This window comes from Labrus mixtus, chromosome 9, assembly GCF_963584025.1.
Source record: "Labrus mixtus chromosome 9, fLabMix1.1, whole genome shotgun sequence".
Lineage (NCBI taxonomy): Eukaryota > Metazoa > Chordata > Actinopteri > Labriformes > Labridae > Labrus > Labrus mixtus.
In genome coordinates, this window is record NC_083620.1 from 5,988,550 (window position 1) to 6,016,142 (window position 27,593).

The window sequence follows — 27,593 nt, forward strand, 5'->3', positions numbered from 1 at the left end:
AGCAGTTAGTTATCACCCCAGGAGGCTAGGTCTGCAAGCGGGTGGCCCGGGTTCAAGTCCGACCTGTGGCTCCTTTCCCACATGTCAGTCCCCACTCTATCCACTGTCGTACCTAAATAATAAAGGCAAAAGCAAAAACATGAACATGATGGAAAGATTTAAAGAATTGGTCCATGGTTTAGCATCATCCTTTAGATAATGGTCACAAGACATCAGCATGCTCTGCAGCCCAATGCATGAAGAATAGACTGCAGCATTAAAGGGACTGTGAGGACACAGTTTGATGGTTGGAAGCAAACAGTTTCACTGTCTTACAAATAGGAAATCAAATCTGGAAGTTCACTTAAACAGAACTCTTTATTTTTAACAAAGTATGATATTTTTTCAGTAGCATTTTATATTAACTCACTGGAAGGCAGAGCGACTGAGTCGATCATCCTGGTACAATAACTAAAAGAAAGTTGCTTTCTCTATTTAGGCAGATTTACTGATTCCCTCTTTTGCTGCAGTAGAAATTAAGAAGAAAATTGTACAATTTCTTTTGGAAGATATCTCACATTTTCAGCTATGTTTTAGGAAGACATTCCCACATGTTAAAGTGACAGTTTAGTAACATATACTGTTACTTCCTTATGAATGTAATCGTCCCGTTATAAAAGACATGAATGGTGATATACAGTCACTTTTTAATAAATCACATTAGCACAAAAATCAACTTAGGTTTTGTTTTTATGAGATAAAAATATATTACTCTTGCATTTTATACCTCTAATATCTGTAAAGGTGTGATGGCTTGTTTTCATTTTCTTTCCTTTTGCTAATAAAGAAGTGAGAGGTCTTGTGTGAATGCTGCAGGGATTAGGAGAAAGAAGTTCAAAATGCTAACACTATTGTTCGCTTATATTGTACAGTTAGAAAAAGTTTGAACCACGACTGATGAGCAAAACTTGCTTGAGTCATCTCCTTTATTATTTCTAAGATTTTTTTTTTTTAAAGAGCAGGGGTAACATAAACCAAGTACAAGTGCAATAAAATGTGCAGATTTGGGATTTAAATGTGAAAACTCTAAGTATTAAATAAGTCTAGTTTCGGTCTTATAATAATGCGATGTTTGTCAGCGTGGTCTGAAATGAAGTTCTGATTTATCGTTAAGTTGCAGAACAATCAGAAGGCTAAATGGCCATGGTGTGTTTAAACCTATATGAAGAAGTGAAAGTGTTGGGGTAACTCGCTTGTTGGATTTTACACCACAGACATTCTCAGTCCTGACCGTCTCTCTGCAGCAGGTTTGAACTCCACTTTACAACAACAACAACACTGTTAAGCAGCTCTGGTTGGTGTGCGGGTCCAATCTCCAGCTCCACCTTTTGTTCAAATCTACCCACTGGAGCAAACAGCGCTCTCATTTCCTGGGAAATTGCCAGTTTGTGCATTCTGAGAGTGCTCCAGCATCAGTGTGTGACGCTAAAATTTGTGAAAGAAGGACTCACGAGTGGGATGTTGATTTGGGGGGGGGGAACAGGCTTGGGTCAGTGCCTGAATCTCTCCTGTATCCACAAACAGAAGAATCACACCTCCAAGATCGCTCTCTCTCTCACTCTCTCTCTCTCTCACACACACACACACACACACACACACACACACACACACACACACACACACACACACACACACACACACAATGATTCTGACCCAGATGGGAGTAATGTAAGTTTGAGCGAGGTTGTATTTTATAGCTGTCATTAACATCAACCTCGACTTTGACTGATCTGCAGGTTGGTCGGGTTCATCCTGAATTATTTTTAATGGATTCTAGCACTCATAGTCATTAAGACAAAACCTACAACCAGTCGAGGGGAAGCCCTTCAGAAGTTGTTGTACAATTTGAAAAGTGTATTTTGTCTGTTTTGTTTTATTATGTACAGACTTGGCACTGCAGAGAGACTAATATGTCACCTTGCCCAGCCTGGGAAACCTTCTATCACATATACACGCTAAATACACTCATATAGTGACGCTTATTAGGATTCCTGTATGGAGGCTGCAAGTGTTTTAAATAATCAACACATGCACAAACACATACAAATGCATAAATTCAGCAGTGCAGGGCAAACTATGAATATGACTCATGTGATACAAGTATCCAATCCCTGGTGACATATATCGATATTTAAAATAAATCAATAATAATTTGCTTCTCATAGATTTCCCTGCCAAATCGACTCAATGCGTCACTACGTCATGACTCCTCATGGTGGCGCTTACGTCATGAGTGAGGGTAACATGAACAGAAGTAAATTGGCCAAAGAAGAAGAAGACAACGGGATAAAAGGAGATGATGACAGCGGGATAATGTTGGACAGTGGAGACAGAAGTTGAATAAAATGAATTGCAATGAATAAAAACATCAATCCTGCTCTTTATCTATTTTTAGGGGTGTTTTTTTGTATTCTCCAGTTATTTAGATTGTGTGATGTGCCATTGTGAGTTTGTTTGGCATTATATCAGTTATCACAGAATTGCTGTATCGTGATATTATCGCTATCTTGGGCCAGGTGTTGCATATTGCAGCGTAGGATAACCTACAATTTTTAACCCCTGAGAAGGAGACAAACAAACGTTTCTGGTGTCTTATTTGCATCCTGACTCTGTCCACACATGTTTAAATAAATAAGACTACCACATTTACCTATAGCTTGTTGGCATTTTCAAAGTGTTCAAAGGATCTTTTTTTACCACCATGATGGACATTATATAAAATCTGCTGTTTGTATTTCTAACTTGTCTAAAACAGCAGCGTGGGCATTGGTAAGCTACCCAAAGCTTTGAATATAATACCCCCATCATACCCCCATCAGTGTGATTCCACGATGATGTATGCTTGCTTGAGGTGTCAGTGAAGTCAGATGAAGAGCTTGAAAATCTGCTTGATGGGAGTGTATGGGGACAGATTGGTGAAACAACTGGCATTTTCAGGTTTTAAATGACCTGTAACAAAACCAATTATCAATGCAAGCTTCCTGCAAGAGGTTGACTTGAAAAAAAGGAAAAGGTGACCCGCACAGCATTTTTTTTTAATGAATTCTCGTGTCATCAAGAGAGACTTCTTAAATCCTGCCCCTCTCTGCTAAGTAGCCTTATGATTCTTCCAAGCCTGAAAAAGGACCTGCCTGAATATCTCTGTTTCTCCGTCTGAAATGTGGAGTCCGCCACCGAGTCAGATTTAAGATGTTGTGCTGGCAGCCGCTCTACCTTGAGTTATAGCGCAGGCCAGGAGAGACACAGAGAGGGAATGTAGAGAGTGTTCAAAATAGAAAAAAAAGGGAAGAAATTGAGAGGGTTGTGTGTATGGGAGAGTGAAATAGAAGGAGAGATAGAGTTGGAGGAGGCCAGCACAAAGGGTATAGCTCCAGGAGAGGCTTATGCTTTAGACGGCCATGTCAGAATGCAATGCACTCTCTGCTGCTGCCTTTATCTCCCTCATGCCTCCTCCTCTGCTCTCCTATCTCTGGCCTCCTCCTCCTCTTCTTCTTTTTCTCTGTGGTTTCCTTCCATCTGCATTCCTGTCCTCCTCTCTGTCTCCCGTCCTCAGCTGCCTCCCTCAACTCTCTTTGTTTCCTGCCTCTTTTCTCCTATTTTCACTCAGCACAGCGAAGACAGCATCACCACGGAGCGTATTTTGTCCTCCTCTCCGTCGTCCTATCTGTGTCTCTCTTTCCAACACACACACAAATACACACAAAACACCTCAGCATGGAAATTGAAATAATGATAATGTATCCCTCAGTCTGCATCAAAGTATCGCCACTTCAAAAAAATGCCGGCAGGCATGAAATGCAAACGTGAAGCAGATGGATTGAGAAGGAGGAAGGAGAAAGGCAGCGGTGTGTGTGATAGTGTGCGTGTGTGTGGTGGATGTGTGAGTGTTTCCCTTTTATCGTCCCGCCTTTGCTTTGTACATCAGCTGTAGCTTTAAGGCAGGCAGACTGTCTGTGTGTGTGTGTGTGTGCGTGTGTGTGTGTGTGTGTGTGTGTGTGTGTGTGTGTGTGCGTGAATGTGTGTGTGTGTGTGTGTGTGTGTGTGTGTGCGTGTATGAATGTGTGTGTGTGTGTGTGTGTGTGGAGGTGTGTATTGTCAGTCAGGGCAGATTGTGATGTGTTTGTAGAAATGTTCTTTTATGTGTGTTTGTCAATGTGTGTGTGTGTGTGTCGGTGTGAGCCACTACATGATTTTTAGAACTCATTCGTTTAGATTTCAAGAAGAATAAAAGTTCTACATAATTTGGGCCGTGACTGATCTGAAGGTTTAAGGCCCGCCTTAGCTCCCCCTCTTTGGATGACCAAAAGTTAGGTTGAGATAGTATTTCCAATTTGGAGCCTGACATCGTTGGGCTTCAAAACACTCGTCAGTAACCAATGGGTGCAGGTCATTAAGCACTACATTAATGTTTTAAACATGGACTACAATCTGTTCGAGTTCCACATCTGGTTTCTTGCCCAATCAGGGGCGTGTCCCGACTTTCTGTGGGTGGTTGCCCAACTGGGGTACTGACTTACACAGGGTGGCCTGAAGTGTGATGAGTGCACAAACACACACAAATAAATATCAATGAATTACCCTTTCTAACTTCACCAATCATATCTACTTTAAAACACAAGATAATGGCAACATAAATATCTTCTTTGCTTCAATATTTAGTGATACAAAACTAACATGTATGTTCAAAGTTACAATTTAAAGTACTAACAAAATTGCATTCAAACTCCTGCACACTGGAGACTTACATTGATTTGTAATGAAAGCTAGAAGCAGCCTTCATAGTCGGTTTTAACATAAGTCCTTCCTCTGACAGTGCCAATCACAGTTTAGGATTTTGGAGGATTTTAAGGGGGGCCCATGCCACCCCCTGGCCACCCCTCTGGACACGCCCCTTGCTCCAGCGGTCACTTAACGAGCACACTCCTATACATCCTTCTAACTTTCAAAATACATTTATTGGCAACTTTTCATTACTAAGCCCTCATCAGGTCCCTCATCAGGTATCTGGTTTACCTGATGAGGGTAGACCGTATTAGTTGGAGATGGTAGTTGTCTTGCATTTTATTGATGAACTTATTCCTCTCCTATATGCCTGTCTTGTGAAATAAATGTGCACAGTGTTTGCTTTTCTGCTCCAAAGCTCCCTCAAACAGCAGAACCTTTTCAGCATTAATTTGGTTTAATGAGTCTTTATTTAAATGTCAAATCTTTCAATGTAAGACAACATGATCTTTTAGAGTTTATTGTTGACGTTGTGAAGTGTAAGTCCATGTATTTAGAGAGCTGTCAGTAATTGTAAGAGCCATTTTAGAGCTTGTTGGAGTCTCTCCTTCGCTGCTGTTAAATGTCCCTTTCAGGCACATTTGTTTGTGTGTGTGTGCTGTTTGTTTGTGGCGACTCACAAAACCAACTCAATATAATGGATTCAATTTGTTGCTGCTAATAACCAGCAATGAAGTGTCGAGGCAGCTCAGGTCTGTTCTTCTCAAACACACATAGACACATTTCTGTGTGTTTTTGGCTGTACTCAGGTCAGTCGGCGCCATATGGCAGCAGACGTAATTAGCGTCTAATCGGCTTGATGTTTTGACTGCAGTTGTTTCACAGTTCACTAGCTGTTTGGGTTAGCAGTTCTGCTAGCTAGTTACCCCCTGTAGGGGCAGCAGGTGAGTCAGCTGGCAGGGTGCCGTCTGCACAGATGGATACTCACACACACACACACACACAGATACACACACACACACACACACACAAACAAACGTTCGGGCGGCTGAGCTTTCAGGTTGCCATTCACCTGAAGGTGTAACCTTACTTTAACCACATTCCTAGCCCGTAGCTCTACCTGAATATAATCAAGTTTTTATATGATAATACAAGAAAGGACACACACATGAACACATATTCCTTTGTCTTCGATTAGCTTCTCACTCATCTTATAACACAAAAGCAAATCACTCATCTCTGAGTGGATATTTTGCTGTTGCTCCCCAGCTGTGAATAAAAACTATCACAGAGAGAAAGACACACACGCATGAAAAACAAAAACATACACATGTTCTCATATTGCAATTAACAATTTTCTTCCAGATTTAAATGAGACATTATTGATTTTGTACCATATAACAATACATTTAAATGAATACGGTCATATGTAAAACTGCAGTTCCTCCAGTGCCCACTTGAGGCAGGCTCCAAAACCGATATTAAAATGCAATTTTTTTAAACATTTCTAAAGCCTGGTACAAAAAACGAAGAGCCTATTTCTTTATCGGCATAATCTGAACGTGTGTGATTTTTTTTTGTAACTCACCTGTTTATATTTCATGGAGGATAAGAGTTAGAATTACTGTCACTTTTACTTGTCACACATAACTTGTGGATCAATACGTCTAATCAAGGAACACCAAAACATCCTTCATTCATTCTTATCCTTTCTTAGCAAAACATGGACAGTTGTGAGGGAGGTTTCTGCATGGTGTCAACTTATTATAGACCGTACTATGTCCAAAAAACGTAAACTAGTTTTTATTTCTGTGAGGGAAACTATATTCTTTATATGAGAAGAAGCAGGGTCCTTCAGATAGCAGTAGCAGGAGAGTGCATTTAGTCTCCCTTAAAGAAATATAATATTAATTTACATATGTATATGTATGTGTAAAATGTCCAATGTAAATGTGCCAAAGACTTTATTTAAAAAGTCTATAAAAAGCCAGACCTCTGGAGGGGCGACTCAGCCGCTGCCATTTATCAATATTCATTATTTGACATTGTCTGCTGATGGAAATATGGTAAATCCAGGAGTATTTGAATACGAATGGAATTTGCACTTCATACCTCCATTTACATGTGCAGCCATATGTTTACACAAGACACATACCCTCCTTATAAAATGAAGTCTGTGGTATTTTTATTCATGATTTTATGAGTGAAAAATAGAAAGGGAGAGACGGGAGTTGGCAATGGGAAATGTCATTTTTGAATCCAGATATTCTAATGATACAGTTACTGTCAAAGTGGTCACACTATGGATTTACTTTTTTATAATGCCTAAGAGTATATAATTGTGATAAAAGGTGATAAATTCCATCTTTCATGTACTGGCCAGGTACTCAACAGCAGATGAAGGAGGTTGCAAATATGTGATGAAAAAGTTCCAGAAAGTCTGTAAACCAAAGAGCTAGACCTTTTTCCCAAGGTCATTTTAAACCAGAACAACAGTGTGGGCCATGTCTAAAACTTGGTCAGGTTGCTGGGGAGATGTCAGTTCACTTCCCTTGCACTGCCGAGGGGCTCTTTAGAAAGGCAACAAAGCCCCATCCGTTCAGGCACTCTTGCGTGTGCAGCCTCTCACTCTGACATCCCTCTATCAGTGTATAAGATCCTGTTTGTGCATGGATGTGTATTTCATCCTATATGCGTGAACCAAGCTTGAAAAGAGAGTGTTAAAATTATTTTTCCTCTCAAGGATTAATAAAAAGTATGTCTTCTTCAATTTCTTATCACTGCTCTCTTTAAAGCCAACAGACTTAATTGAACAACATAAACACATTTTACCTCGCAGAACAGGGGAGTTGCTGGTCTACCTCTGCCTCGATTGCTTAGTTTGTTTGTGTTGTTGATTTGAGTTGGACTCAGGCTTACTATGCAAAACACTAAAAACAAAAAAGAGTTCAAAACAATTAAACTAATACAAGCATTTGTAGACCAACAACTCCTGTGTTATTGAAAGTGAAATAACTGTTTTCTGGTTTTAATGTAATGGCTGTTCTATCAGTGTTTGTTTTTGCCACTTCAGGCTCAGATTCCAACTTCCAACATCTGACCGAATGATGGAAAGCAACACCACAGAAACGCTCTTTTTGTATGTTCAGAGAGAGCCTCTTTTTGAAACAAAAACAGCCTTTACATTGCATACTTGGGAGTCCAACCGGAGTCACACGACTTCATTGAAAAACAAACCTTGCAGAACAGATAGTTGCTGCTCTATCTCTGCCAAGACTGGTCAGGTTGTTTTTGTTTTTGGGTTTTGCAAAATCCAAGCTAACTGTTTAAAATACTAAAACTACACAACAAGGCAAACACAGTAACCGATTAAGGCAGTTGTGGATGAACCACTCCTATGTTCTGGGAGGTAGACGATTGTTTTTGCCATTAGAGGCTGGTGGATTTGAGGAGAGCAATTTAATGGTTGTTTATATCAAAGGATATTTTCTGTAATGTTGTCAGACATGTTTAGAACAACAATATGAGCCTGTCGGTGCAGAAACATCAAGAACTTTTAAAGGGCGTTCTTCGATCTTGAAGGATTACATTCCACAAGTATTACACAAATGAGTTGCTAAGAAACATGTAAACAAGGCCCATGTTTAAAATATTGCAAATCTGCCTTTAACAGAGTGATAAATCGGCACTTCCCAATCTATCATATCCATGAACATAAAGCTATACTGTATGCTAACGCAGCCACATTAACATATCTGAATAAGATGCACATTCATATCATGTATTGTGCATTAAGTTCTTGTCTTCAGCTGCTGCTTCAGTTTCAACGTTGTTACATTTGCAGCAGCAGACTGCAGCAGTGCAGCGGCCCAGTACGTAAATCCTGAGGTGTGTGTGTGAGAGATGGACTGGTCCTGATAGTGTTGTAAGTGCTATACAGTTAAACAATAGTGCGCGGTGAGGAAGCACCCGTGCTGAGGGTGTCATATATTACAAGAAAAGGCAGACTCCAAACAAATTATGGCTGTGTCTTTGTGTTGTTCTTAGCCCTCCATCTCTCCCGCTCTCTCTCTCTTTCCTAGTGTTATATATTTTCACACCTCGCTGAGTCCATCGCGCACACACACAAACACACACACACACACACACACACACACTCTCCGCTTGTCTGACTGTCTCCTCCTCCCTCCTCCTCCTCCTTTCTGTCGTTCCTTCTTTCCTTCTTTCCTCCTCTACTGCATTTTTCTTCTTATTCCTCTTTCTCACTCCATATCACCCTTACTCACTCTCCCTCCCTCTCTCTCTCTCTCTCTCTCTCTCTCTCCCTCTCTCTCTCTCTCTCCTCCCCCCTCCCTCTCTCTTGGGTCATGTTGCAGCAGCTCCAGCAGAAATAATAGGAGCAAAGGCGTGAGGTTGTTATTTGCATAGAAATAGCATGACGCCCCAGGCAGCTTCAGGAGAAGGACACAGAGATCATTTGTCTCAAAATTTTAATGAAAACTTTTGCTGAGACAGAGATTTCTTTCCCTCTACACCCCCCCACCTCCTCTCACCCCCCGCCCACTCCCCGCTTTCCACTCCTTCCCCAATTTTCATTCTTCCTCTGTACCTTCTATATACCGTCCGATCCTGCCGCTTTCTCCCCTCTCTCTTCTTCTTCTCTTTCTGCAGCCGCACAGTGTGATTTGAAAGTAGATGACACATCAGTATTGTGCCACTGTGCACCAGCAGCATGCCAGTCTTACTGGCGGTTTGTCAAAACATCACAGGAACTATGGAAGGACTCGGGATGTCTTTACGTGCGTGTATGTGACGTGTGTGTGTTTGAGAGAGAGAACGAGAGAGGAAGGTTTGTGCATGATTCAGGCTGGTTAAAAGTGGCTGAAACGGAGAAAAAAAATCTTGCACCATAAACTTAATTGGACCACAAACACCTTCAGTGAGATCATCAGACACTGTTAATGGACTGTTCATGTTGACAGAGTTGAGTTTATTGTTTTCTTTTTGTATCTATATTGTGAGGGGACACTTTTGTACACTATTTGTCATTATAGTCATTTCTTTACGCCCCCCTGTCCGACAGGATAGTCTCCTTCTGTAAGGTACGTGTGAACAAGCAGCTCAGGAAGATTTCAGGGGCAGTCTGCCTGAGATTTTCTAGAAATTTACACGAGTGCATATGTGAAAAAAGCCTTCTGATTCAGTTCATGTCCTGATTGAATAACAAAAAGTGGACATCATTATAATTTCACTGAGTTCTCCCTCCTCTCTCTCCACAGAAACATATGTGTGACTGCTCTGCTGCTGGGCTGTGTGTGTGTGTGTGTGTGTGTTTCAGGTCAGGCAGGAGGCTCAGTGCTGTGTGTTTGACTGGCTGCTCAGCTGATGTGCTCAGACATGTCATGGTGCTGAGTGCCATGCTGGATGCCAAGGAGGGTCACCTATAAATAAAGTACAATCACCACATTCCAGTAATAAAGTAAATGTCTGTGTTTCATTAATTCCCTTTATTTTACTTCCTGAGTAGCAAGCTGTAGTTGATATTAACATTGATATTGCAGAGCAGCAGGAGGAGCTTTCTCTAACCGGTGGATTCTACAGGATCCATCCCTGCTGATTGCATCCTTTCTAGACAATGCTGGTGTTTCCATTGCAGGCGCTCGGGACCGCAGTTTTGCTCTGTCACACAGCGCACACCCTACCCTGCTGGGTCCGTTTCTGAAACGTATGTGCAGCAATAAGTAGCTGGACTTGCGGGTACACAAAGATAACAGGAATACCAAAAGATCACGCGGGAATATAGAGAACAACATGCAATCAGGTGACTTTGCCTTTCCGAGGTAGATTTTTTGTTCATCTGGTGCCTGTTTTGACGTTATATTGATAAAGTGATGGGAGTGTAGTAGCTGTATTATTTGGAGTCAAAGGTCGTATCAGCTGTTTTGCAATATCACATACATACGTACAGTTTTTGTTTCTCATTTTTACCATTTATTAAGTGACTGTAGGTATCCTTTGTAGGGCACATTCTTTTTCAGATAGCAGTTTGCATAATGAACACAACGTGTTTCTCCTGCACCTGCCCTGTTTCACCTGGTGTCACTAATTCAAACTGGCTCCTCCCACTGAGGTTAAACTCATCCAATGAGAATTACTTCTGCCTCTGGGAAATGTTTGTGTCACCAAAACTCCAATCTGCTCCCGTCCCATCCTGTACCCTCCACTGACACAAACACACAGATTTACACACACACACACACACACACACACACACACACACACACACACACACACACACACACACACACACACACACACACTATCACCCACCTCCACCTCCTGCTGTGTTGTGAAGGATGCACTCCCCACACAGCTGCCACCAGGCGGGAGAGTGGGTGGGAGGTGCAGGGTGACCCCAGAAAGCGAGGGCCATAGGGCCGTCCCACTGACACTCTGACACCCTCCTCCCTCCAACACCAACACCCTCTCCATCACCTGACTTACCCCTACTCCGCCCTCTTGACCGACACCTCACCAGGATGTCCCGCTGCAGGGTGCTTCAGCGCGCAGCAGGAGTATGATGGTGATGATGGTGGTGGGATGATTGGGGGGGGGGGGGGCATCTCTTGACAACCAGCACCTGGAAGAAGAAGAGGGGGAAAGGCGCATCATTAACAGAAACGCTTTGCAGTCATCTTGATCTGGTCTCATGGCCTGCAGCTCCGCTCAGCCGAGAGCTAACTGGTGGGAAAAGAGATATCCCAGGACGAGGGTGGGGCAGAGGAAGGGACAAGGAAGAGAGGAAGTGTGCAGTAATCCGTGAGAACACACACACATGCACACACCAGCCTCCCTCCTCTCTTCTGGAATATTAATTGAGTTCTGACAGAGAGAAGCTGTGTGTGTGTGTGTGAGTGAGTGTACAGAGTGACAACCTCCCTGTTTGCTTGCCTGTCGATGTGCATGTGTGTGTTTGTTTGGGTGTGGAGGTGGAGATCTTCTCTGTTTGCTATCTCGCCCTGCGTCTGCATGCATGAATCTATCTGTGTGTGTGTGTGTGTGTGTGTGTGTGTGTTTCTTGTACGTCCACCAATCCAAGGTGACCGTGCTGGCTGACGCCTGAGGGCCCCCAGGGCACCACTGACAGCTTTAGGTGCGAGCTGGAGATTTGTAGCCCCACCTCCTCCTTCTCAACCCCCCGCCTCCCACCAGTACCCATAACCCACCAGGGCCATAAACCCCCATCCCCACACACTATCAGGACTGATGGCTAAAGAGGTTAAAACAAAAAAAAAAGGTGAGAGATGAGAGGTAGGTTGAATACAAAGATGCCTCCCCCCTTTGGTTTGGGACGCACAGCCTGATGGATGGGGGGGGATAGGGAATGGGGGGGGGGGGGGGGGGGGGTCTGACCTTGAAAATCAAAGGTCAAGGGTTGAAGCGGGGGAAAGGAAAATGAGTTCAGTGGCCTTGATGCCATCCTTCATGGAGCTAAAACCGCCTCTGGACACTACACACACATACAACAGACACACACACACACACACACACACACACACACACACACACACACTAAAGCATGTCATACAGTCTAAGCTCACCTAGACTCAGCGTTTCCACCTGTCTGCTTCACATCTTCTGTAATTTTTGTCCATCATTCATCTCTTATATTTCTCATCACCTGGTCCCGATTCTTCAATGATTTAATCCGGATATAGATGAACTGGTTTTGGTAAACCACTTTTTTCCCCCCATCAAGGATCAGGTAATCCAGCTCACTTTCATCCTGGTGTCTCAAAGAAAAACTAACCTGATTCAGATCTACAAGGATTACCAAATCTGGATTTACAGTGCTTTAAATGTAAGAAAAAACCTTGTTCACGCTTGCACAAAACTCCTGAAGTTTTCGGGTGAGCTACTGTGCATGTGTGAATGCAAACATGCAACATTGTCTCTCAAACTTTAACCAGAGTTTCTCCTTCCATCCCCCTAGTATTTTTTCTGCAGAAAGTCTGAGTGGAGAATTCACCTCAAGCCAGCCGTAGGGGGTGATGATGTTTATTCCCTGCAATCGGTGCAAGACCCGAGAATGTATGTATGCAATCCTGCGATGCTCATAATTAAACTGCTGCATTATGTTTTCTTCTCATCTCAGCTCTTTTGGTGCTCTTTTGTCTGATTCTGTCGAACTACACATAGCAATGGTAAAAAGGAAAACTTTGTTTAGCGGACTCTGGCTCTCCTACTTTGAGCTGCATGTGTGAACAACCAGATCAAGACGATTTCAGGTTTAGTCCTCATAAAATTCTCTAGATATTCTCAGTGTGCATAATGTCAAAACGGCTTAACACAGCATACTTTGTCCACATGATTGGATGAGCTGATCTAATGTGATTACATAATCCTTTTTTATCTTTTCATCTCCCTGATTTTAAGATTCGATGGATTACTCTTGAACAACCACCTGATTCCAACAGTCCTCAATATGCTGCCATTGCTTTTGAATTCTTAAGTTGATTCACATTCATGTCAAACATCAACATTATACACAGAGCAAACACGTGTACCAACACACAAATGTGTTTTTGTACAATTCTGTCATGATGTGTGCTGTTGGACGTCTCTCTTCCCACTGTGATGCGATGCTAATGCAGAGCCTGAGCTACATGCTGTAAGTGTGTGTGTGTGTGTGTGTGTGTGTGTGTGTGTGTGTGTGTGTGTGTGTGTGTGTGTGTGTGTGTGTGTGTGTGTGTGTGTGTGTGTGTGTGTGTGTGTGGTTGTTTGAGAATGTCGGTTGTCTGAAGCCGAACAAGACGTCAGCCTATGTGATTGAATTTGATTATATTCTGTTTTGTATTGTTTACTTTTAGTCTTTTCCAACCATTAACTTGCATTTTGAGTCACTACATTTCAATAATATCTGACATTAAACATTTTTTTCTTTTTAATTTTTCTGACAATATTTCTGTCAGATATGTTGTTTATCACGATAACGTTTCAGGTTTTAATAGAGAGTATTTTTTTCTTCTAATATTGTCTTGGAAAAGTATTCTGGACCTGAGTTTCTTCATTGTCCACAATATTTTAATTTCTACATTTATTGCTCAGATCTGATCATGGAATAACTTCGTACTACACAGTTGAAGTAAAAAAAAAAATACAAGACAACTTTTTAAAGTAACCATTTTATTTTACTATCTAACATCTATTTGGAAGACAAAAAATAGTGAGCAAGGCAGCTGATGATGACCAATTAAGGAATGTTAATATTTACCTTCTATTCAGTAAAATAGTAGCAATACATTTATCAGTTACTCTCTTTCCATCCTTACATATTTTGATCTGATCGTGCCCCACCTAACACACATACTTCCTCCCCTTGTGTGTGTGGTGTGAGGGTGTCAGCACTCTGGGTCCACCCTGCAGGGGAGGGGGGGGGGGTGAGTGGGGTGGTGGAGGGCTGTGCCAGGGAACAGATGGTGGTGGCTGGGTGGGAGGGCGGCAGGGTGGCAGGGCACAGAGACAGCGGGCACAGTGAGAACGCTGCGATCCTGTGGCCTCGGCTGGGTGAGAACAAGCAAAGTCCTGATGCAGGGTTTTTCTTCTTCGCTGGAACAAGAACTGCAGTTCTCTTCTGGAGGAAAAGTTGCAAACCCAGCAAAATGCTGGAGGAAAATGGACGGCAGCCAGTTGCTGGGTTGTTGTTAAAGAACTTCACTCAAATCAATTGAAAGCATGATGTCACAACTTGGATATATCTCAGTCATGGTTGTATGCCTCCTATTTGGTAGTGTAGACTGACAAAACTATCCTATGATATTTGTGTCTCACTTTTTATGTTTCAACCGTTAAATGTATATTAGCATAATGAGCTAGCATCCTTACAGCAAGGCGGTGTCATATATTCAGTATATATGATATTGAGCGTTACATTTCCCTTCATATAACAGATGTAGAATTAAAACATGAACATAAAAGGGAGCTGATAAAAGCCCACAAACCTACCATCATCCATCCTCTCATCCTATTTAAGCTGAACACAACACACTGCTGTGAAACGAGACACACAGTTTGTCACCGCGCCTGTCGATAGTCAGGAGGGATGGCACATCACCTTGGGACCTCCCTGCGGGGTTTAATACACACAGGCCACGCTGGACATCTACAGACGCCCTCCATGACCCCCAACACACACTGCCTCTCTCTTTCTCTCCCTCTTGCTGTCACACACGCTGATGAAATGTTCTTTAATACCCAATTGACAGTATTGACATCCCCTTGGGTAGCAGGGTCCCCCCGAGGGGCGTAAAGTATTGATTTTGGGGGACTGTGGGTCTGTGGTCCCCCGGTGACATGTCCCCAGTCTTGCTGCTATTATTGGGAGATTAGTAGGGTTATTACACCTCCCAGGCCAGCTGGATGTGACACAGAGACGAACGGCAGCCAGATGACCAACTATGGGAACTTCTGTGAGAAGAATTAGCTGCTGTTTAGAATTTTAATCAACTCAAAATCATATTTTGAATATTTAATTTGACCACAATAGACCAAGTTCTCATAAAACCAATATTGAGCAGAGGATAAAAGATAATACATGCATCATGCTACATTCAAAGACAAGTTTAGATCAATGACTATATAACACATGAAAGTATTCTCAGTGACATCATCATTTGTTTCTGAAGAGGCATTATGAAGACAAAGAATAGGATTAGCCATATTGGAAAGGCTGGATCTAACTAACTTCCAGTTAATCTCAAAGCATGAAAATAAGTGTAGCTAGGCAGGACAATTGAATACAGTATCTTGATTGCTGCAATACACCCATATAGCTCATCATCCAGCTAGCATATTGCAAATGAGGACAAAAACATTAACAGGTAAGTCACAGGATTTTACTTAAGTCAAGCCTAGCTGCAACGCTACCACCTGCCAGTCTAATCAGCCACGCCCCTAAATAAGCATTTTAATGCATAACCCTATATATAATCCAAATGGATGACGTGTAAAGAAATAATCTCTAGTTAGGTTTTTACCATAGAGAAATAAGATTACTATAGGCTGTAATCATGTTAATTTCCGCTGTATAAATCAGCATTACTATTGGACCTAATGGTGATTCCTTGATTATACCCAAACTCCACATGTTACAGTGTTATCATGTGTTATTGAAATGATAGAATGAACCATCTTGGAGAAATCTATATAGAAAAATAGACTCTAAACCAAGCAGTGATACAAATTAAAGCAGAGACGCAAATGCAAAGACCTGCAGTTCCTTGAGTGTCCACTTGAGGCTGACCGTAAAACCCAAGAAACCCCAATGGAGCCCAATGCTAAAATGTCCATTTGAACAGCAGCAATAAACATGTTTACAGCCTGGTTCAAAAACAGTTTAGGTCTCTTTATCTCAATTATTTATTGGTAAAAACGGTGTGGGAATATTTTTTTTAATAACCCTTTAGTTTAAAAAGAATTACTACAATAAATTATGCATACATTTGTATAATCCTGGGTGTGGCTTAATTGACTGAAAGGTGGTCATAGCTGTTTTCCAGGAGACTAAAGGCCTGTCACAGGTCCACCTCCTTCTCGGTTTCTTGATTGTTGAAGCCTAACAATGGCATCCGCCAAAATGCCTCTTCAGAAACCAATTGGTGATGTCGCTGGGACTACATCGATGTTTTATACAGTCTATGACAGTTTCAAGAGGGTTTCCAACACAGGAGAAGAATACATTTTTTTTGTTGGGTAGAAGACCCATCATTTCCCATAACAGGTGGACACTATCATTTTCATCCAACATTAATTGAATTGGAGGAAAAACAAGAGTCTTGTAAGTTGGTGTCTGTGGAGTGAGAGAAAGATTGATAGCCACTCTACCCAGATGAAAAATAAATTGGAAGAAATTGCAAAAATTCTTTCATGCAATGTTATGGATGCTAAAAAACACTTAAAAAAATATGTTGCTTCAGACGTTCTCCCAACCGATCGGTCTTCATTTTGACCTCCCATAAGTTGAGATGGTGAGCTGACTTCATTGCGGCTCAGCTGAAAAGGCGATTATTGGCACGATGCTCTGGGGTCTACACCCTGCCCTGTGGAGCCGGGATGACCTCTGCAGGACGGGGGGTCTCTGTGATTGATTAGCTGGCCTGAGAGGACCAACACTCCCCCACTGGCTAGGGCATATGGAGCTACGTGTCCTATGGACAGCTGCGTCGGCAACAATCATCCCTACTGTATGTGTGCGTTTGTGTGTGTGTGTGCGTGTGCGTGTGTGTGTGTGTGTGTGTCTGTGTGTGCACGAGTGTGTGAAAGAGCCGGCTTTGTTTTTCTGTACTGGTCCTCACAGCGGCACATCTTTCCTTTAGCTGTGCAGCTCTGCATCCTGTTGTGACTCTGCTCCACTGTAGTGTGAACCAACTTCAACCAGGACTTTAAATGTGGCTCCCTGAATCCTCACAAACACATACACACATTTAAATGCACAACTTTGGGAGTCAAATCCACTTAAATCCAGAGCAGAGAGAAGCCCTGCCTAAAAACTGGCAAATATTCAAAGGTTCAGAAACTTTAATTTCAAGGTTCAAAGGATGCTTATTAATAGTTTCTCTTCATTCAGCCTTGTCCACTTATTTTTTGGCCGTACAGTTCTATAGTGACAATGATGTTTTGGACAATGGTGATGTCATAATGCTCCTGTGCACAAAGTCAGGATTAGAAAAATGTTTCTTATTGTTTAGTGTAAAAAATCTTGGTAAACATCGATATTTTTGGCGTTACTATAAACTAAACTGGTTAAGAAATCAGCGGGAAATAAACACTATACTAAGATTGAGTCTCAAATAAGCATTTAAAGGAAATGCTGTAGTGTGTGTTTTCCAGTGATGTGCACGTTAGTGAAAATTAGTAACTAGTTACAGTTACTACTATCAGAAAGTAAGTGAGTTACTAACAGAGTTACTGCATTACAAAAGTAACAAGTAACTTTTTTTGCTTCAATCCTCTTATTAATGTTCACATTATTTTGTGTTGCTGTGGCAGAATTGTTCTGCGACACTTGCACATTTCAAATAACAGTGTAATCGTTTTCAATATTTATTTTAGATTTTAGATCTCTAAAGTTGTTTTGCAACTTTACTGTCAGCAAACAGTGTCCATTTCACATTTATAACAATGCTGTTATTGTTGATCATACAGAAGTTTATATTAAATATTTCTTATCAAGCTTGATTATGAAAAGCTTACCTTACTTTATATTCCATATTTTTTACTACTTATTTGAACCCAGAGCCTTGCAAGAACAAAACTGCGGCCAGAGCAGTACCTAGGTCTTCCAATTTTGCTCCACTGGGTCACAGTTAAGCTTTTTAGACACTTTAAGACTTCGGGAGCAATAACAGGATATGATATGATTGCACACACACTGCTTCATCTCTCTACTCTACATTAAAAACCTTTACCATTTACTTTCTTCCAGAATTACACCAAAGTGGTCTTCACACTTTACTGAACTTAAACACAGACGCAGTTTATACCCTCACACATACATAACCCCTCATAAGCACCTCAACTATCTTTCAATCATCCTTTCACACAAACGCTGCACCAGCACCTCCTAAATGGACTGACTTCATATTTGAATTTAGTGTATGTGGTTTTAAAGTGAGATGGCCGATCGGGGGGGGGGGGGGGGGGGGGGGGGGGGGAGGCAGGAGAAAGGAAAAAAAAAATGTGATGATTTGCGGAGGGAAGTTCAAGTGGATATCTGTCCGGGGTTAAAAGTGAAAGTAATTCATTACGGGGAGATAGTGCTCAGCGAGATTCCTCATCTTGACGGTTTGTGGTGTGGCAGTTGAGAGGGGTGAGGTGAATGGGGGGTGAAATGGTGGGAAGTGGCCGGGGGGTGAGCAACATCTACAGGCTCCATTGGAGGAGGAGGAACGGCGATGAAGGGATAAGGGCCAAATTGATGGTCATATTTTACAGCAGGTCAGTGTGGAGCGTGCTGTCCAACACTGTAATTACAAGTTTGGTTAGAGGAGAGCCAAAGAGAGAGAGAGAGAGCGAGGGAGAGGGGAGGAAGAAGAGGAGGAGGAGGAGAGACAGTGGTCTTTGTCATGGCTGTAAATGAACAGCCAGGCTTAATTGAGTGGTAACCTCTGAAGCTGTTGTGCTAACACTGCAGAGAGAAGGGGAGATGGAGGGAGAGAGGGGTAAAAAAAAAGAGAGGAGAGAAGTGCTGATAAGGCCTTTTGTGTTCATCAGTTTGCTGCCTTATCCTCCCTTGGCCCTAACACTCCTGGAAGCAAGCAGCTCACACACACACATTCACTGAGCGAGTCAGACTTTATGAGGCAACATTTAAATGCGAAGAGGATAGAAATATTACAAAAAGAAAACCTATGAGAGTGGAGCTTGAGGATTTATTAGTGACTCTTAAGACATTTTAACAAACATGTTATAAGTCCACTACTCTCGGAAGAAAAGGACTAATATATTAGCTCAGCATGGTTTAAAGGGGATGTTGAACACTGTAAGGCTTTATCATGAAGCAATCTCAGAAACCATCCAGCATTGTCTGAATAAGGAGAATAATTAGAAGCATCAAGTGTAGGCAGCTTAGATCGGGATAACATACAGTATGGCCAAAATGTCCTCTTCATAGCGCTGGTCATTTGTCTAGGAAGTTGAGAATGGAGTTTGATTTGAGAGACATGTACGCCTGGATGGTTATCCACACTAATATCCACATATCAGTTTATAGATAATAATTCAAGATTAACTGTCCGCTGATTAAACATCTCAGCTGATGCACTATCCCTCTTTGTATCTTCATGAAACAAAAGCCTGCTCACACAGGATTGGTCAATAGAAAGAAAACTCAAATGTTGTCCCTGAAGCTAAAGACGACATTTTAAAGTCACACAGGTTCATACATAAATGCAAATAAATGTTAGAGCTGTGTTAAGTAAGATATTAAGCAATATTACCAATATTATTATATTTTTATGGCAATTTTAACATAGGAGAGCATCAATGCATTTTTGGGTAAGTAAGTTGGTGACTTTTCTAGTCTTCTGAATACTCAAAGTGCTTTTACACCGCAGGTCACACATACACATTCACACACTTACACACTGATGGCAGAGGCTGTTGTGTGTGTTGTGTTGTGTTGTGTTGTGTTGTGTGTCCATCAGTATTAACTAATCCGATTCATACGCATTCAGACGAGTAACTTGGAGTTAAGTGTCTTGCCCAAGGACACATCGGTCTCCCATCTCCACCTATCCCATTTTCAAACCCGGCGCAGATACGGCAGATGCTGTTTCGTCATGAGCCTGGATTTGCCCAATTTGCCTCTTAAAAGGCAATTTTTTTTCTTGCCACTGTAACTTTTGCTAAAATGTTGCTAAAATGCTCATGATGGATTAAGCTGGGTCTTTGTAATATAGCAGTGAGTAAGGTCTTTTTGCTGCTTTTTGTAAAGTGTCTCAAGATAACACTTGATATGAATTGACGCTATACAAATAAAGATTGACTGATTGATTGAGACTGATTGACATGTCGCTGCAGGAGCTGGGGATTGAACCACCTGGTCTTCTGGTGGAGAGAAGGCCGACTTGACCACTGAGCCACAGCCGCCCCTTGTGGGTATGATGGGTTGTACATTTTTCATTGAAATACCTTTGCAGATGTTATTACAAGAAATTGCATCCTTAGACCAAAGGAAAAATGAACTAGTATTTCTGTTTGAAAGACATTTTAGTCTTTTTTTATTTCAATGTTTTAAAGTTTAATTGTGGAATTTTAGCACACAGGAGTCGAGTGATTTATAATCGACTGACAATGTAAGCTTTTGCATGTCATATTAGTGAAAAAACTCCATCCACCCAGTTATCACATGCTAAGGATAATGCAGTGAGAAAGAAAGTTATTTTGATTATTTCAGTTATGCAACATTAGTAGTTTAAGGTTTATACTGACTTGAATGTAAAAATATAATCAAGTGTTTCTATGTTTATAAAACAGCTGTAACCTGAGAATAACAATTAGAACCAAATCTGAAACTGGACTGTAAGTGCACAGATGTGTACACACACATGCACACCGTACACAGACAAAATGAAAGCTTCATGATGCCCCCATGGCACCAAATGATAATCCTCGCTGCTTCATTACTCACCCTTAATCCACCGTTCATTACCCTCAACACAGCCTGTGTCACTCCCCCACTGGCCCGTGTAAGTAATGCTGTATCATATCTCTAATTCCAATCACATTCTTCCAACCATCACTGTCGCAGCGCTCAGCTCTCCTCTAAATGGACAAGAGAGAAAGGACGATGGACGGATGGAAAGAGGAAGGGACGGTGGAGGCACAACGACAAGATGGCTTCATATCGGCACCTAGATTACTGCTGCTGAGGGCTGAGGTGAAAAGAGTTGTGGGTAATTGTCGTGTTTTTCATTAGCGGTTAGATGAGGATCTGGAGATGAGGGAGGAAATGGCCTCATCATCATCGCTTTGTGTCCGTGTGTGTGATTGTGTGTGTGTGTGTGTGTGTGTGTGTGTGTGAGCAGGGCCTGTGTGCGTTTGCAGATCACACCCTTGATCACAACCGTCCTCGCTCACTGCAAAGGGAACAAATTGTTCCTCTTTCTCCGCGACGACGGCAGTCTCGGCTATATTCCCCCCCATTACCTCAGAACATTGAAAGAAACAAGCCGTCCTAAATGACGACGAAAGATTGCAGGAAAAGAGAAAGAGTGAGACGTGGGGGTGTGGGGGGGGAGAGAGAGAGAGAGGAAAAAATAGTGGTAGGTGGGTGGAGGGTTTAGGGGTGTGAGGCCAAAAATAAGACAGGAGATGAGAAAAGAAAATGAAAAAAGAAATGCCTGCTCAAATTATGATGAGAAGCAACAATCGCACTGGGAAGGGAAATTAGAGCAGAGGAGCATTGAAAAGAGACACAGAGAGGAAGAGGAGGGTGGGGAAACGAGAGAGAAATGGAGGAGACAGAATACGACACTGAAAGAAGTAGTTCATGGTTTCACCCGGTAACTTGTTGGTCATTTATCTGACCAACGAGGCAAACAAAAGACGTTCAATAGAGTCTCACCCCACTGTCATTTATTGAAGCAGAAGAAGAATCCGTCAGCGAACCATCTCGCACCCCATGAACAGAGGCTGTAGTTATCCTCGCATCGGCTGTGGGTTCGAATCCGACCTCAGCTCTTTGCTGCATGTCATCCCCAACTCTCTCCTCCCAACATTTCCTGTCTCTCTTCAGCTGTCCAATCCGAGGCAAATAGGCAAAAAGAAAAAAAAGGTAAATAAGGCCTGTCTCTTATTGATGTATGCTCTGTATAAAGGCGGGAACATTTCATAGTCTGAAGTCAATAAAAGCAGGGCTAGAGTTTTCACTGTAAATATGATCATTAAAGGAAGACTTACTAGAACACTTCTGTGTGTTTAAATCTAAATACATTAAGATTTTTAGATTTAAAATGTACAAGACATTTTTATCACCATGCATTAGATTGTCTTGGTAGCTCTCTGGTAGATTCCTGACCCTCACCGTTGATCAGTGTACACAGTGAGATAGATTTGAAAAGTCTGAATATTAATGAGTCATTTACAGTCTTTCTGTGCAGCGTGCATGATTACATGCATGCATATTTGATGAGGCAATTCGCCCGCGTGCAGTCCACATGACAGTGCATCATCATCTGACACGTTTCTACCTCTGTGCACCAGGTGACAGCGAGGTGTCACTTATGATGGCACTTTAATTAATTTTGTTTGTCCTGTTCACTGATAGTCATGGACCGCTGGGTATCCATGTTCCTGCTGCTGGGACTGATGCAGAGCAGGGAGGAGTGTGTGTGTGTGTGTGTGTGTGTGTGTGTGTGTGTCTGTATGTAGGCCGACAGCACATCTTTGTTCTATATAGTCAGCATATATTTTTAAAGATATAACTGAAGATATAAAAGTCAGTGTGAAATCTTTAAGCACATAAAAACATCAAACTAATTGAGATGACTTCTCTGCACCCTTAAAGAAACATCCTGCTTAGATGCTGTAGCCAGGTTGTTACATTGAGCTTTGTCCAATAGTTTGATGTAAATTATCAAAATACTCGTCTCGTAGTTTCACCAAATAAGCAGAACTACAGTGTATTTCTTCTTCTTGTGTTGCTGACGGTAATACAATTTTAAAACTGTAGACACCTTAGACATCCCTCTGGGGGCACCATGTACAGAGGCTGTAGTACTCTAAGCAGGCGGCCCGGGTTCGAATCCGATGTATAGTTCATCGTTCCCGACTCGCTCTCTTCCCAACTTCTGACTCTATAAACTGTGTTTGGCTGAAGAAGAGAGGTCAAACAAACACTTCTAATGTGGAGTTTTTTTTTTTTATTTAACTGGATTTTCCCAGCTAAACCTGAGAACTACAAGAGACTATTAGAGCAGTGGCTTTTTCTGCTGTGCCCCCTCCTCCCCCCTTTTTATATAAGGTAATCTATATTTTGAACTTGTGAAGCTAAACTTTGTACTGTTATTACAAGACTCAGCTCCCAGCTTGAAGAGTCAAACCAACAACTCACAGGATTTAGAAACAAACAGCAAAAGACATTTTGACAAATATAAACCAGCTTACAAAAAATAGAAGCACATGGCTCAACAGGAAACAGTAAAAACACAACTAATCATGTAAGACTGGGGACCATTTGCCGTTAATGGTGTATGGGGGTCGGGCGCGGGAAACAGTGTGAAAATGTATCATTTCATCCAGTAAGTCTGTCCTCACTGTAGTCATCAAAGCCAATTCAACACCTGCTGTTAGTTTCAATCTGACCATTTTTCCTGCGTGAACATGTCAATTTTGATTTCACTTCCAGTACATTTTCACCTTCAAAAGTGCCAAACAGGCAGGAACAGCCAGTCTTCATCATTCTATCACAAAATAGTCCAGTTTAATGGCTGAACCATCTGCAAATACAGTGATTGTAGCTGTCAGCCCCGACACCTTTAACAGAATAGACTCTGGATTCAGTCAGTGAGCGCTTTGCAAAAACAGGTCTGCATCTTATTCATGTATATCAATTAAAACATGTAAAATATCTAGTTTTTTAATTGTTAAACTATACATTATTTATACCAGCAGAAGCCTTTTCAGACTGAGATTCTGCAACAGTGTAATATTGGTGTCCCAGTCTGTGAATTCACATTGCATTACGGCGATGCTGAAATATTTTGAAAGGAAAGAGATGTAATGACAGTGGAGAAACATTACAGCGTCGTTGCAGAATTGGAAAAGTAAGCAAACAGAGGGGGCTCTGCACACACAGACAATCAGACATGCACACACACAATAATTATTTTCTCTTACTTATGTTGTTTCTTTTAGATCTTGTGTAATATGGGTAATGTGGAATATTCTTGTGTTTTTTGGTTTGCATTGGTTTGGGCTTTTCTGATTACATGTGGATTGTGTTTGACTCATTATTTTAATTAATCGACTCTACTGTAAAGGCAGATGAATGTGTGCAGCACTTGGATGTCCAAGGCAAGTAACCAAGGTGACAATAAAGTGTATCGTATTGTACCGTACCGCTGTCCTCCCTGCCGGCTCTGCCGATCCCAGTGAGCCCCTGTTACTCGTCTGTTATATCTCTGATGGAAAAGCAAAAGTACAGGGAATATCAAACATTTTGAAAAGAGTGCCGGTGACGTCAACAGCGCTTCGCTGGCTAGTTGCACGATTTTCAACCTGAGCGCTTGGAGCATCCGAACAAAAACAGCAGAGCGCTTGTAAAAAAAGACGCTGGGCGCTACACTTTTTCTCCAGGCGGCTGCTCTCTGCTGCGAACGCTCAACTGAAAACATTTGAAAAAAGACGCTGAAAACAGAAAAAAACACTAGGTGGACACAGGGCCTAGGTAGTGTTATTCTAGAACAATAATATGCTATACTGTCTATATCTGCTTACATCCAAATTATGACATGGTATCATACCCTATGATGATGATGCTTTGAAAGTGATATTGGGGTTTGAAAAGAAGTGGTTATATGGAGGTATGCACACAACTCAAAATGAGACGGCTTTCTCCACAAAGCGGTCGGACACACTCAGGAAAAACAGATGCAGGGGAGCGGATCTGCATGCTTTAGCGCCACTTTGATTATTCATAGAAAATGTAGACTAGGGACTCTTGGAGTGAAATGTGGGGAGGTGAGAAAACAGGGATAGATGAAGGTGCTGTGGGGGAGGGAAGGGGCATCAGTGTAAATAAATAAACAAATAAATAAATAAACAATAAACAATCACAGCACCCGTCGCTGCACACACTGCAAGGAACCAATGGGCACCCCGGCTGAACGCACTGGAAATTGTGTGTAATGAGTAGGAAAAGATTAGAGAGAGCTCTTGCGGGGCTGTAAATTGACATTAGTATAAGAAAACTCTTTTAGAAGGCGGGCCCAAAGCAGTCACATTTAGACAAAATGTGCAGGGACAAACACAGACGCAGGATGAAGTGTGTGGAGATTGTCACTGGAATGCTGAAAGTGCAGCGTATCGTTCCCTCTACAATTGGTCTTCTCAGTGGAAGGGACGAGGAGGTCAAAAGATACTCAATCAGGCTTTAACAATCTTATTCCAATGCAGGTGTTGACGTTCAACCAAGAAAACAGACAATTTATAAATATGAGTTCAAAACATTATCTGATACCATTTTCTCTTTCCTGTTGAGATTCTGATACCTGAACTTGTGTATCAACTGAAACTAAGAACCACTACTACCCCATCGGTACAAAAATGTATATACAATAATAAACATGTCTAATCCTTAACTACCAAACCTGCATGGCAACACTTGCACACCCACTTAAAATTGAAGCCTTGAATTCTGTAGACAAAAGGTGTTTTTGGACCAAACAGTTCTGGGGACTTTTTACACCGCCAAGGTACCTACTCTGACCCAGGAGCTAAAAAAGTTCCTCTTAACGGGGTTCTAGAAACTAAAATATTTAAATTGATATGTCAATAATTCCTGCGGTGCAGAATGAATAAAAAGGTGGGAGGGTTCCAACGGTTCCTAGAACTATGAAAAAGTTCCTGCGGTCCGAAAGTGCCAAAAGTAATTTTACTGGTAACATCTATATTCTTAAATATTGAAGACAGAATGATAGTTTAGCTTGCACTGAGAGATGTCACAAAGTCTTCTAGCACATTGTTGTAGTTTGACATCCTCTTCTGATAAGTCCCTGAAATCAGTTCTACTTTACTGATCTGAAAACACTCGTTGCCAATTATACATACAGCAGGTTGAGACCAAAGACCGTATAAAACATTAACGTAATCTCAGTGATGTTTTTAGAGAGGTTTTTTAAAGCTGAAAAATGACGGTTGCCATATTAAAAATTTTGACTCATACTGAACTTTTGATCAGTCGAGAAAAACGCGACGAAGTGGAGCTGAGGCCTCAAGCCTCATGGAAAACACTTACGATCTGTCCTTCAAATCAGCCATGCCCCTATGAGTGTCTAATTAATGCAAAAGACAGATGCATAACATAAAGAAAATCACACCCTGTTCATGTTTTACCAATAGATAATTAAATGGGCCTTGAAGACCCAAACCATTGTTTTATACCAGTCTGTATACATTTTTATTTTGGCTGTAAAAATGGGAATTTTAATGTGTGTTTATGCAGCGTCATTGGCTTTTGCATTTTTAATCTCAGGGCTATCCATAATTGTTTGCATCTCTTTAAAATAAATCTTGGCTGGCTGGAAGAACAAAGTGCAACACAAGATGGAGGAAATGTCTGTTTTATTGCATCATTTGGACAAAATGTATTGTTTTGTTCTGCATTCATCCCTACGTCTTCTAGATTTGCTTCCACAATATTTCCATCCAGGTGATGATGGTTCACTCAGACTGACCCAACACACACACACACACACACACACACACACACACACACACACACACACACACACACACACACACACACACACACACACACACACACACACACACATACACACACACACACACACACACACACACACACACAGACATACAACAGACACGTCTGAATTCACAGTTAACTCACTTAAATATGTTTTCAGTCATGTGTATGTGTTTATGTTTGTGTTACTCTCCTCACCCCAACTGAGCAATTCTTGTAACTATGCAGTTGGAATAATAACAGCCTCAGCGACTAATAACCATAATGGCGCTGGCGATTACCACGGCACAAGAAAAGAACGATTTCTAGGAGAGAAGGAGAATGGATATTGCTGGACGACAAAAAGAGAATAGCATAATTTATTGTCCATCCCAATCTTCCACCTTTTCACACTTTCTTACTCCCCATCCTTCCATTTCTTTGCTTTTTTGCGTCTTCCCACATGTATGTACCTTCTGTCTTATTCTCTTCCTCCTCCTCACCCTCCTCCTCCTCCTCCCCCCTTTCACCCTGTAACCTCCCCCCTCCTCCACCCACTTCTCTCTTTCTGGCTAATTTAAAATTTGTCAGACGCTTGCGTCTTCTGGATGGCTGGCCTTTGATATTTTGCGAGCTCCATTTGGCACAAACAAGCCTGCGGCCCTGGTGCATCCTGCTGACTGCTGCACTAGTGGCAGGCCCCCGCCATTTATCTTAGCCCCGGCCACCCAATGCTTACTCATTACAGGAGCCTCGGCACCAGCTTAACCCCCACCTCTCTGCCGACTGCGTGCATGCAAACACACTTAAAAAAAAAACAGCCAAATGGTTTGTGTGTGAGTGTGTGCGCGCATAAACATAAGCAAAT